Below are 13,332 nucleotides of genomic sequence, written 5' to 3' on the forward strand. Positions count from 1 at the left end.
TAAACTACAGCAGCCACTCTGTGGTTGTATACTACAGCAGTCACTCTGTGGTTGTATACTACAGCAGTCACTCAGTGGTTGTATACTACCTCAGTCACTCTGTGGTTGTATACTACCGCAGTCACTCTGTGGTTGTATACTACCGCAGTCACTCTGTGGTTGTATACTACCGCAGTCACTCTGTGGTTGCATACTACAGCGGTCACTCTGTGGTTGTATACTACCTCAGTCACTCTGTGGTTGCATACTACAGCAGTCACTCTGTGGTTGCATACTACAGCGGTCACTCTGTTGTGGCATACTACAGCACTCAGTGGGGGTCATTTATTAAGGGCCCGATTCGCGTTTTCCCGACGTGTTACCCGAATATTTCCGTTTTGCGCCGCTTGTACTTAAATTGCCCCGGGATTTTGGCGCACGCGATCGGATTGTGGCGCATCGGCGCTGGCATGCGCGCGACGGAAATCGGGGGGCGTGGCCGAACGAAAACCCGACGTATTCGGAAAAACCGCCGCATTTAAAAACCGAAAATGTGTCGCATAAGGACCGCTTACCTTCACCTGGTCCAGCTCGGTGCATTCCGGCGCGATGAGTTTACTTTCAGCGCAGCAGCGCCACCTGGTGGACGGCGGAAGAACTACCTTATTAAATCCCGGCCGGACCCGAATCCAGAGCGGAGAAGCCGCCGCTGGAACGCGAATGGACCGGGTAAGTAAATTTGCCCCAGTATGTTTATATGGATCAGTGCAATGCAGTGATCTCAAAGCAAAACAGTGTGAGGTCCAGCTACATCAGCGGTTCTCAACCTGCGGGTCGGGACCCCAGTGGGGGTCAAACGACCAAAACCGGGGGTCGCCTAAAGCCATCGGAGACGCAATTTTATTGTGTTTTTACTGCGGGTTGCATGGTTTGGGGTCACCACAACATGAGGAACTGTATTGCGGGGTCACAGCATTAGAAAGGTTGAGAACCACTGAGCTACATACTGGAACGTAAATGCATTTTCACAGTCCTGCTGCTAATAACACACACAAAGGTATGGTTACACAGATCTCCAAGGACAATACCTAACACTATCTTTATATGGTCCGGACTGCTGACAGATACCCTTTACATATCTACTGTATGAAACTGGTGGATGTAGCCCCCTGTTCATTCACCTGCACATAAGAAAGCCTGACCAAATCACACTGCACTTTGCGCTTTGTCCAGCAGAGGGAGGTGTGTCTGTGTGAACAGGGCTCTCCCTTATTTTGTTTTATTTATGGCGGTGTCGATAAGAGTCGATAAAACCCTCTAAGTGCGCAGTGAGAGGTAACAGCTTCAGACGAACAGCTACAAATATCCCCTTACAATCTCGTGCAGCAGGTATAGTGGCTCCGAGACAGAGACCGAAGGCCGGATAGGTTGAGCAATAATACAATGTAAGAAAATAAAATATCAATATCAATATTGTGAGATATTTATGTATACTATAGAGAGAGAGAAAAGGCGAGAAGAAAGAAGCGGGTATAAACCTAGACAAGGAAAGGAACAAAGTAATAGCAGTGTTCATGTCTAAGAGCAGAGCGCACAGGGATAAACAAGAAAATAAAACCCGAGTGAGAGATAGCAGCACATACGATACAAGGAGGAACACAACGCCAGATTGCTATGAACAGTAATAATAGCAAAAGCAATGCTAGATAAGTACACACAGAGCGCTACACCGGGAGATAGCCGCACATTAATACAAAGAGATATGGAGGGGAACATGGCCGTGAATGTTACACAGAACGGAGCCGGCTGGGAGACACTTCTTTATATTCTACTAGGAGATCATGATATATACTGGACTATATACCGGACATATGCATTGTAGAAGCCCGAGGGGTAAATGGAAACTCATGGGCCCCACTACAAGATTAGTAACAGGGCCCCTTACCTGCCGTGTGTCATTTATGATACTGGTGTCTTTGTATGTGGCCTTTGAACCCCCTTAGGCAAGAACCCCACATCCCCCTTGGCATGAATGTGAAATATCTAGAACACAGGCAGCGGAGTGATAGAAATGTATCAGACGGGAATGTAGTTATTCTGTATCTATGTATCTATTTATATCAATGTATCCTCATAGATTGTAAGCTCCTGTGAGCAGCCTCCTCATTCCTATTGTTTTCCGATGTTTTTTGCTCTGTTATGTCTTATCTTGTTTATATATGAACCCCATGATCTTTAAAGGGGTTGTCCGAGACAACAAGCAAACAGCTATTTGGCCTGGGGGGCTGCTTAAACTGGTACTCTGCTTGTCGGTCCCTTCTTGGTCTATCCATGCCGTGCCCCTGTTTTTTTCAGACCAGCTTCTAGTTGGCTTATACCTACAGCACTGGGACAGGGGACGTGGCCATAACTATAACGTCTTTTCTTGTCTACAACAAAGTGTTTTTTTTTTAAACAGCATATTATAGAGCAGGAGTACTATAATAGTACACAATGTCCTATCTGCATGCAGCATGTTATAGAGCAGGAGGAGCTGGGCAGTCCGCACATAGTGTTCTATCTGCAGACAGCATGTTATAGAGCAGGAGGAGCTGAGCAGATTGTACATAGTGTCCTATCTGCAGGCAGCATGTTATAGAGCAGAAGGAGCTGAGCAGATTGCACATAGAGTCCTATCTGCAGGCAGCATGTTATAGAACAGGAGCAGCTGAGTAGATAAAGAAAGAGCACCAGAGCCCTTTTCTTCTGATAACTTTGTTGTCTACAGTGATCAGACACTGTGGATAGGGGGTTAATATAATTTGCGACACACCCCAAACCCTTGCAATGCGCCCACCTCTTTCAAGTCCCTTTTACCGAAACCCTGCCTCTTTCCGGCCTGAAATAAGACATTATTACCTCTGTAATTTGATGATGACCTTGGCATAATTAGGACTGTTAGCAAGTAACATGTTACTAAGGCCTCATGCACACGACTGTGTGGTCTTTTCTGTTCTGTATTTACGGCTGTATTCTGGCCGCAAATACGGGACGTACTGCAACAGTATGGCAATGTATTGCACTGTATCCGTACCGTATGTGTATAAAATAAGGTGGGCTTCCAGTTGTTGGATGGCGGACAGAATGCTCCTCCCACTTGTCGGGATACTGCACATATACATATGCAGCAGCATACGGTGCACAACTATATGCAGCACATATTTAGCCCGTATTTTATAGGTTCCCATTAACTTCTATGGGCCGTAAAGAACGGAAATACGGTGGCAAATGGGACATGCTCTATATTTTTATACGTCCTGCTTACAGTACAGTAGAAAATCCGGCCATGTACATGGATGGCTGTATTGGAATGCATGGGACCGTATTCTGCCCGTATATGCGACCGTTTTTATACAGTCGTGTGAATGGGGCCTAAAGAGTAATTTAGACTAATTCCTGGGATACCAGAAGACAAATACGTGTATAATTTTACATGAAGAGTAATCTATGAACCATCAGTCCCATAAAATCACAGCAGAAGTTGGAATCTATAGTAATAAAAAAATATAACAGTAAAAACTATAACATAACAGTAAAATAGTGTAGTAGTTTGAGTCGTGTTCTTTCCTATCACATGTAAGACTCTTTCACCTCTACCTAGTGAGGCTCCTGTGCCTATGGCATGTTGTGGATGTCATGTTGGCTCCGCGGAGTTGCCCGCACCCCAGAGCTCTGTGTAACCTTTCTTACAGCACCATCAAATGTGCAAAGCAGATAACCAAGACAGGGAAGCAGCCCAGAGGAGGCCAAGGGGACTGCTGCTCTACTTCTTTTACATTTACTAGGAGCGCTGCTCATTCGTGACCACTTAAGTGTCTGCAAGCAGTCACTAGCAAGGCTGAATCCAGCTCTGCGAGGTGACGGAGTGACAGCCATTGAAATGAGGTACAAATGAGCCCCTTGTCCTACAAGGTCTCCACTTCCCGACTAAAAGGGGGCTACACCAGACAAATCGACTTGACGGAGTGTGAAGCCTTAACACAAATGGTACAGACAAGAGCTGTAGGACAACATTCACACAAAAAACACAATCTAAAGCCCATGGTGTCGCCCACATATGAGAGGAGTCATACTGATGGGGGATGTGAAGTTAAAGTACGGCTAATGTGCTTACCAAATCAGAGCTGATTTGTCCAGTCCAAACTTTTGGGGCCAAGGCATCTGAGCCTTTGGATTTGTAAAACAAGGTACTCATTCCTGTTAAAAGCAGTTTTATTGGTTGTAAATAACACAGGAAGATGGTAAACTATCAATATTGAATCTTAGCATCAATTTGTTCTAGCTACAGTTGCACACATTTTGGGAAGGAACTCGGCAGGGAGATTGTTCCACACATCTTGGAGGACTAAGCACCGATCTTCTGTGGATAAAGTTTAAGCACCTCCTGTCTCTTCTTGTAGTTCTAGGCAGGCTGGATGATGGTGAGATCAGGGCTTTGTGGGGGCCATTTCATTACTTCCAGGACTCCCTCTTCTTCTGTAGACAAATGATAGTTCTTAAAGGGAGTCTACCAACTCCGTCTAGCATTACAATCTGTCAGCAACATAATAATTTCTTTATTTATATAGAGCACACAGATTATGCACAGAGCTTGCCAAATCAGTCCCTGTTGCCAATGGGGCTCCCAATCTAATCAACCTACCAGTGTGTTTTGGAATGTGGGAGGAAACCGGAGGACCCAGAGGAAACCAACGCAAACACGGAGAGAACATACAAACTCTTTGCAGTTGTTGATGCTATGAAGAAGGGGCACCTAAAATTCCTTTTGCCCGAAACATGTCAGTTGTTATGGATGGCGACACCATTTATGCGATAAAAGAAGAAGTTTTATCTACAGTGCTGGGGTCTACTTTCTGTTTTTTGTACAAGTTTCTTTGGCTGCTCTTCAGGCAACATTGGTCCCAGTCATCAGAAACTCATTATTGGAATTCGTCTGTTAGGGAGTCTTTCGGAGAGCTGTGAGGGTCTTTTTTCCTTGGAGTGTGGATCCATGCAGCAATAGCAGAGCCCTTGGTGCAGAGCACACACTCAGGTGCACCAACTGCCTCATAAGAATATGGATTAAAATGGGAAATTCTCTAAAAAATATATTATGCACAGAAATAATTAAGGGGTTTTCTTGAAGTGCCTTTCTCTATATCATACTGACATACTGCTTGGTAGAGGTGGTAGACTATGTGTAATACCATTGTCTCTATGCTTGCTTAAAACTCTTGCACAGTACTATATGCCTTAAAAAACATACTATAGTAAATAAATAGTAACCATTCTATAGCTGTGGCTTTCAACGTTATAGAGGATACAACACTATTGTACAAGGTCCTGTCCTTGAACAACTAGGTTATTTTATAGAGGAATTACAGGACCATAGATCATAAAGACTGCAAGAGATTTTTCTTGAGTGAAACAAGTAAGTTGTTGTAGTAATAAAGATAATGACTTCACAAGATGAAGAGTCGTCTCCTAAAGGGAAAGCTAAACATATGACCTTATAGGTGAAGTATCCCCTACATCTTACGTATGCCTTTCTTGAGTTAACATCTGCAAAGAGTTTGTATGTTCTCTCCGGGTTTGTGTGGGTTTCCTCTGGGTCCCCGGTTTCCTCCCACACTCCAAAACATACTGGTAGGTTGATTAGATTGTGAGCCCCATTGAGGACAGGGACTGATTTGTTCTATACAGTGCTGCGTAATCTGTGTGCGCTATATAAATAAAGGAATTATTATTATTAATAATAATTATTAATACAAACTGGAGTACCACAAGTCCCAGAGGTGCCGTATCAGGCCCAGAAAGTTATTCACGGGTAACAGGCAGGCATATGACTCAGCAGTATAGGGTCCGGCAGAGGTACACAGAGTCAGGAACAGGTAACAGACACGTTTACCACAAGTCTCAACAGTCCTGGGTCAGACAGAGGTGCACAGAGTCCAGTACAGAAGAAAGTATAACCCACGCTGAGTCACATGAGCAGCAGTCATATATCCAGCCCCCAGGATGCCGCCCCCAGCAGCTGACTGGTCAGGCCTTGCATTACTCATCCTGCAGCTGATGCAGCACTGAGTGCTATAATGAACCACCCACCCTACCAGGGATTCTGAAAGGCAGCTAAAGGGTGTGGTGCACAAGCTCAGAAGCGAAGAACCCCACACTCCATACAAAAGATCCTGAAAAGCTCAGGATGTATCATAGACTCCTCTGCAGCCCCCTCCCCCAGTTCCTTCTTCCCAACACTTCTCTCACAGCAGGAAAGATGTTAATCCTAGGTGCTCACACACCTCATGTAACTATTGCACTTCTGGTTTCTACTTCTTATTCCATGCTCCTTTATGTAATGGAAGCTGCTAGACTAATCACTATATACATCCTGTATGTACACATGGTGTGGAACTCAGTGGATTTACTTGTAGGAATAATGCTAAGTAACTTCATTAGACATCACAAATCATCATGGGAATTGAGGGCAGCATATAATTGACTCAGTTTTAAGGCAAAAACAGGAATATGTTAGTCTCCACCCACTTCTCTGCTGCTGAGGAAGATTTTAGAACATAAAATTGCTTTAAATCTGGAAAGCAAAGGGTGAGCAACACAATATGGGCATTGTTCTGTTTGTTTTGAAATTTATATCTATTATTTGGTAAAAATCATTATGAAATGAGAGTTACACTTTAAGTATGATGTTGCTATATAAGACAGATTTACTTTTTTTAATACTTTCTAACATTTAGACTAAACAGCTTTACTCATAGTATCTAATGCTGGATAATCTGGAGTATTCTTGGACTTTCTTATCTGACACCTTTTAGCTGCCTTAGTTAATGTAGAAAAGTGTACTGAGTGTTTTGGCTCATAGTGCCACAGCTCAGTCCCCAACCCTTTATTGAGAAACTACAACCCTGTTTTACTTGTATATTAGATATAGTTGTTTAATATGATTCTATTTATACCTCCTTCAATCCACAGCAGAAAGCCAAGCTGTATTGTAGTAAACCTCATACATCATGCATACTGCCACTTTTGACAAATATTATAATATACTTTTTGTAACAGTTTTCTACCAGAAAATTTGCTACAAAAAGGTTGTATGAACTAGCTCTTAAAGGGGTTGCACCAAGTTTGATTGTTATCCCCTAGCCCAGTGATGACAAACCTTTTAGACACCGAGTGCACAAACTACAAACAAAACCCACATATTTTTCGCAACGTGCCAATGCGACAATTTAAGCAGTAACATATGACTCCCTGCTCTTTCACAGGTTTAAATTGTATTGGCACCTAAGGACACCAATATAATAGAAAGAAGGATGGGAATTTTGCATTATCATTGTAGTTTCCTTCTAGGGTCCTGGGCTGCCTGGGACTGCAAGAGGCCTTGAGTCCTGTCTGGCGATTTCTGCGCTCGGGTGATGTCCTGGGTGCCCATAGATAGAGCTTGGAGTGCCACCTCTGGCACTCGTGCCATAGGTTCGCCACCACTGCCCTAGCCTATTATGAGAACTGGGGAGAATCCCGTTCTCACTGATAGGTGTAATATGTGTCCTGCTGCTCTATTCAATACTAAGGGAAAGTCGGAAATTGCAAAGCTCAGTGCTCAGGTTTCTCTGGCACTCACATAGACAGTGAATGGAAGTGCGGGAAATACCCGAGCGCTGTAAACACTGGAGATCGAATACCCACACTGTACTTACTGATTCATTCAATTATTAAAGACTGAAACCCCATTCTCATGATCGGTGGAGGTTTTGTGGTCAGTGAGGGTCTGTTCTTGTGATCAATAAGGGTCTCCACAGTTGGACCTCAACCAGGGGATAACAATCAAACTTGGTATAGTCCCTTTAAGATCCACTCCCCTTTTATACGAAAAAAAAAGTTTGGGCTAGCGCACTGATTTTGGAAGGGACAGACAATTACCTGGATGATTCAATGATATGTAGCAGACTGGACTTTTTGGATGTCATTATGCCAAAACATAACCAAAAAAAAAGTGACACAGTTAGTTAAAAATAAATGCAGGCCTGGACGGCTTATTTTTCTAATTTTAGTTGAAAGTTACCTCTATTGTAGTTCTTGTAACACTTCACTCTTTTCCTAAATCACACATGTAAATGAGATGCCAGACTGGAATACTCAGACCATGATACACATAGGCCACTTTCACACAATGGGGGTCATTTAATAAGGGCCCGAATCACGTTTTTACGTCGGGTTACACGGATTTTACTGTTTTGCGACGATTTTCCCTGAATTGCCCCGGGATTTTGGCGTACGTGATCGGATTGTGCCGCATCGGCGCCGGCATGCACGCAACAGAAATCGAGGGGTGTGGCCGTCGGAAAACCCGTTGGATTCAGAGAAACCGCCGTATTTAAAAAAAAGAATGTGTCGCTTGACACGCGCTTACCTGCACCCGGCACGGCTTGGTGTACTTCAGTGCACTCTGACGAACTTCAGCGCAGCAGCGACACCTGGTGGAAGTCGGAGGAACTACCTTAGTGAATCGCTGGAAGACCCGAATCCTCCACAGAGAACGCACCGCTGGATCGCGAATGGACCGAGTAAGTAAATCTGCCCCAGTCAGTATTTGTTCAGTATTTTGCATCTTTATTTGTAAGCCAAGAGCCAAAAGTCGATCCAAAGTGTGAAAGATGGGCAGATCTTTTCATTATACCTCTTCTCTGTATAATCAAATACTGATGTGAAATACTGATTAAATACTGACAGTGTGAAAGTGGCCATAAACTAATAAAGAAAGCAGTTAAAAATCTTTTATATTATTTGTATATTTAACCTAGATCCCCCCCCCCCGTTCAGTCAAGTATTTAATTATCTCAACGTTGCTTCTCTATACTCAGTCCATCTGAATTGTACAGAAATTAAATTTCAAATTAAAAGCGAAATTATGCAAACAAACCCAGAAAACCTTTATCATAAGCACAAAATCAAATGTTCAATTTGCAGTTTGTTCAGTTCATTATTTCCTATCTAAAATGTAAAAAAGATGATAATGGCCTTTTGATATGACGGCCATTGTCGCAGAGTCGCTATTTAGCATTGTACCAGGCAGTTTAGTAGCGTCTGATGTATAACAATCTAAACCCGCCACTAAACTTCCTGCTGACAACTTTGAAGTCAGTTTTGCTCTTAGTTTTGGCCTTTATATCAAAGACTTATTCATGCCTGCCTTCCATGTGCGATAAGACGTCATGACCTCAATGGTAAGTTTGTTGTTTTGTTGCCTTTTGTTGATTAAAATATTAATATTAATGTCACAAGAAACCAGATTCAAACACAATTATAGGCTCAAGTGTTATATAGGCAGAGCATTATTTGCTATCGGCACTGCAGGTGTAACCCCCCCCCCCCCCACCACCAGTAACACACACGATCGGTGTCAGCATGCTAGTGCCTGGCTGTTCGGTTTAGCCATTTAAATGCTGTTGGCGACTTTGCCTGCAGCATATAAAGTGTTAACGAACCAGCACCGATTACGAGCATTAGCCGTTGTTGGGGGGGGGGGGGGGAGGGAGGGTTGTTGCCAAACCTGCACCCAGTTCTAAACGTCTAAATTTGTTTTAGGTCAGGTCCAGGTGACCAGGACCCACAAAGTTTAGAACTATCTGCTTTTGGTGCTAGTCAGCATACTAGTGGTCATGATTCAGAGGCCTAGCTTGGTGGTCATGGTGGCCCCTTCCTAAAGATGACCATCTTCCCACATTCGCTAGGGCTTAGAGGAATGCTGTAAGAATGGGGGGAGGCGCATTGCTGTTGATATTCCCCTGGGGTACTCCCTGCTGGTAGTGGTGCCAGGCTGATGTTAAAGTAAAGGCTTGTGATGTTAAGGCAGCTAGCCCAGAGACACATGTAGAGACAGTTGATTCCAACTTGCAGTTCTTTATTCCAAAGACCAAATCCAACAATAGCATGAAGAACAACACTGAATTAGCAGGCAGCTAAGGTAGAGCTCCGGCTGGGGCAATGGCCTGGATGGCTTCCCCTGGCTTTAAGCTGTGGCACACTAAACATCCCTTTAACTTTGAGTATGGAACAGGCTATTCGGGCCCTGGAGTACGGGCATACAGGCTGACTCTCTGTATCTCTACAGCTCTAATACACCACCTGCAGCTGGTTCTTTTAACCCACACTCTCTCTACAACCTATTCACCAGAAGCAAGACAGAACCCCTTTTATTAACATAGGAATTTTCCTTCTAGAATGTTCTGGTAAGCCAGCCAATTAGGACCCTTGCCTGCTATGTAATAAATAACAACTATACTTATTAAAACAAAATAATTAGAGCAAAGTAAATAATATGGAATACAGTATATCACTGGGGTAGAGGGAGGGGGGGGGGGTGGTCTAGATCCTTCCTTTTGTCAATCACTGTGTGTGTGTGTGTGTGTGGGGGGGGGGGCAATATAATAAGGACTCTAACTGTCAATCGTTGTGTGTGTGTGGGGTAACCAGGACTTTGATTGCCAATCGCTGTGTGTGGAAGGATTCTCCTTGTCAATCACTCTATGTAGGAGTGGTAACTAGGACTCTCACTATTAATCATTATTTATCTGTGGGCGTGGTTATCAGGTCTCTCCCTGTCAATCAGTGTGTGTGGGTGGAGTAATAAGGACTCCTATTATCTTTCCTAGGAGTCATATAAGGAATTACTCTGCTTTTTACTTAGAACTCTCCTATAAATCACAGAGCACAGCTTCTTTTTCTCTCTATCATATTCTGCTCTCAGATCAAAACTCACTTGACAGGTTTGCTTTAGAGTGTTATTACATTTTCAGTAAATGGAAGCTCCTACATTGCGGCATTTCCAGTGCTCAATTAAGATATGGGAAAAGTTATGTGAAGAACTCATATGTAATCATAAGGAATCTGTTTTTTGGGATAGAAGACCCTCTGTATGCTGCTTAAGCGTTATTGGCCTTTGAATAATCTTCTTCTAATAACAGCTCCATAAAATGATGTGATGTCAACTTTGTTCCCTCTTCCAAAATATAGCACGTGTGCCAATGGTTGTGTTTTTGGAGATATTGGCAGAAAATTCGATGTAATTTTCCAGTAAGTGATGTTTGTGTAGACTGCCTGATGTCTATTGGAACTTGATTGTCCAGAGTTGTCACCTGCTGATGATAACATCTGTGGCTTGGCTACAGCCCAAACTTCAGGAGCTTCCTAATCCAAGTTTTTCCTTGAAATGAAATCTACCATCAAAATCCATCATGATAAACCAGGGACACTTACTCGTACATCTAGGCACCGTGACTGTGGTAATCTTTCTATATGTTTAACCCATGGACTCTTTTATTCTAAAATCAACTTTTAAAATTATGCTAATGAAACTGAGGGGCTACCCAGAGCCCCTTTGTAATCTGGCTTTACAGGTTGTTACACTGTCTGACCCTCCCCCATTCTTCCACAGCACTCCCTGCTCACTGCACAGCAGAGGGGAGGAGGTGGCACTGTAAAGCCAGGTAACTAGGTAGCCCCTCAGTCTCATTAGCATAATTCCAAACATTTATAGTAAAAAGAAGGAGGCCATGGATAACAAATGTAAGAATATTACCTGTATCCCGGTGCCCGGATCTATGAGTAACTGCCTCTGGTTTATCATGATGTATTTTGATGGTAGATTTCCTATAAGTCCAAATATAAGATATTTTGTTCTGTTTTATAAATTATACTTGTAATCTGGAGCTTGGCTAATTAAAGGGGTTACAAAGATTACAGAGAATGTAACTAAACATTTGAAGCTATTTTTTTCCTAAATGATCAGTGCGGTGATAGTAAATGTTGAAATATACTTCATTAAAGACAGCAGTTTCTGTGTGCCTTTTTCTACTCTTTCTCCTGTAGTGAGCAGTGTATCTGAAAGCATGTCCATCCACCGCAGACAGATAAGGTGGCTAATGATTAACTCTTTCCATACACAGAGAATGTTTTCCTTGATAATTTAATGACTTATACAACCTGCTTAATACAGTAAGAAATAAGAGGTAAGAACGAGAGGGACATAAGGACAGGTTTCTTTGACAAAGTAAATTTCAAAGTTTATTGTCATCATGTATAAATTGTTGTCAAAAGTCTAGTTATGTGTAAAGAACATTATTAACTATTATCATTATTAAAAATTGTCATACTGATTACTTTTGTAGATTTACTTTTGTGGATTCCCGGGCACCAGCCATGCTAGTATGCCATAACTTTTACGCAGCGTTTGGGCGATGCATTATTTTACATATAAAATCCAGTGTCAGCCAGATGTTACACATAAAACAATGGAGAAATATAAATTTCCGCTCCCACCATGGGGTTGTCCTCTCTGCATTAATGAGATCACTGCTTTTAGAAGCTTCTTGATCATTACAAATGAAAACCGTGTTTTATTTAAATTTTTTTTTTTTTGCATTTTTGGGATTTTTTTGTAAAGGGGATGTATAGTATTAGAAAAACACGGATGCATTCCATGTCAGTGGAATGGCTTGGCATCAGTGTGTCCCATTGCAGCATTACTCACAGTCATAAGACAACATGTAAACCCAACAGCGGAGGATTATAATACAGGCAGTTTGGGTGTCATATGTCATTGGGGGGTGTTATATTGTACCTTTCATTAGCATCTGCTGTGTGACTAGGCAGTTGCCTATTGGGAGGAGCTGGAAAGGAGCAGTTCCCCCCCACCCTTGGGGAACAGCTACTCCATGTGACCTTTTCAAATATATGAAAACACAGATTAGGCAGATATATCCAGAACACAGTGGGTGTCATTTACTAAGGGCTCAAATCGCGTTTTTGCGTCAGGTCACCCGAATTTTACCGTTTTGCGATGATTTATACTGAATTGCCCCAGGTTTTTGGCGCACGCGATCAAATTGTGACACATCGGCGCCGCCATTCAACAGAAATGGGGTGGGGGGCGTGGCCGTAAGAAAACCCGACGGATGCGGAAAAACCGCCGTATTTTTTTTTTAAATGTGTCGCTTGACTCGCGCTTACCTGCGCCCGGCCAGGCTTGGTGAACTTCAGTGAACTCCGACGGACTTCAGCGCAGCAGCGACACCTTGGTGGACATCGGGTGCACTACCTTAGTGAATCGCCGGAAGACCTGAATTCTCCACAGAGAACGCGCCGCTGGATCGCAAATGGACCGGGTAAGTAAATCTGCCCCAGTGTGAACAGAACCAAATCACCAGAACAGGGGTGTAACTGGAAGGTGCAGGGCACCATAGCAGATTTCTGAATGAGGCCCTCCTACCCCCTTAGAAAACATACGTATATGTATATATATTATGGTGCACATCCTTCATT

This window comes from Engystomops pustulosus, chromosome 6 (assembly GCF_040894005.1).
Source record: "Engystomops pustulosus chromosome 6, aEngPut4.maternal, whole genome shotgun sequence".
Taxonomy (NCBI): domain Eukaryota; kingdom Metazoa; phylum Chordata; class Amphibia; order Anura; family Leptodactylidae; genus Engystomops; species Engystomops pustulosus.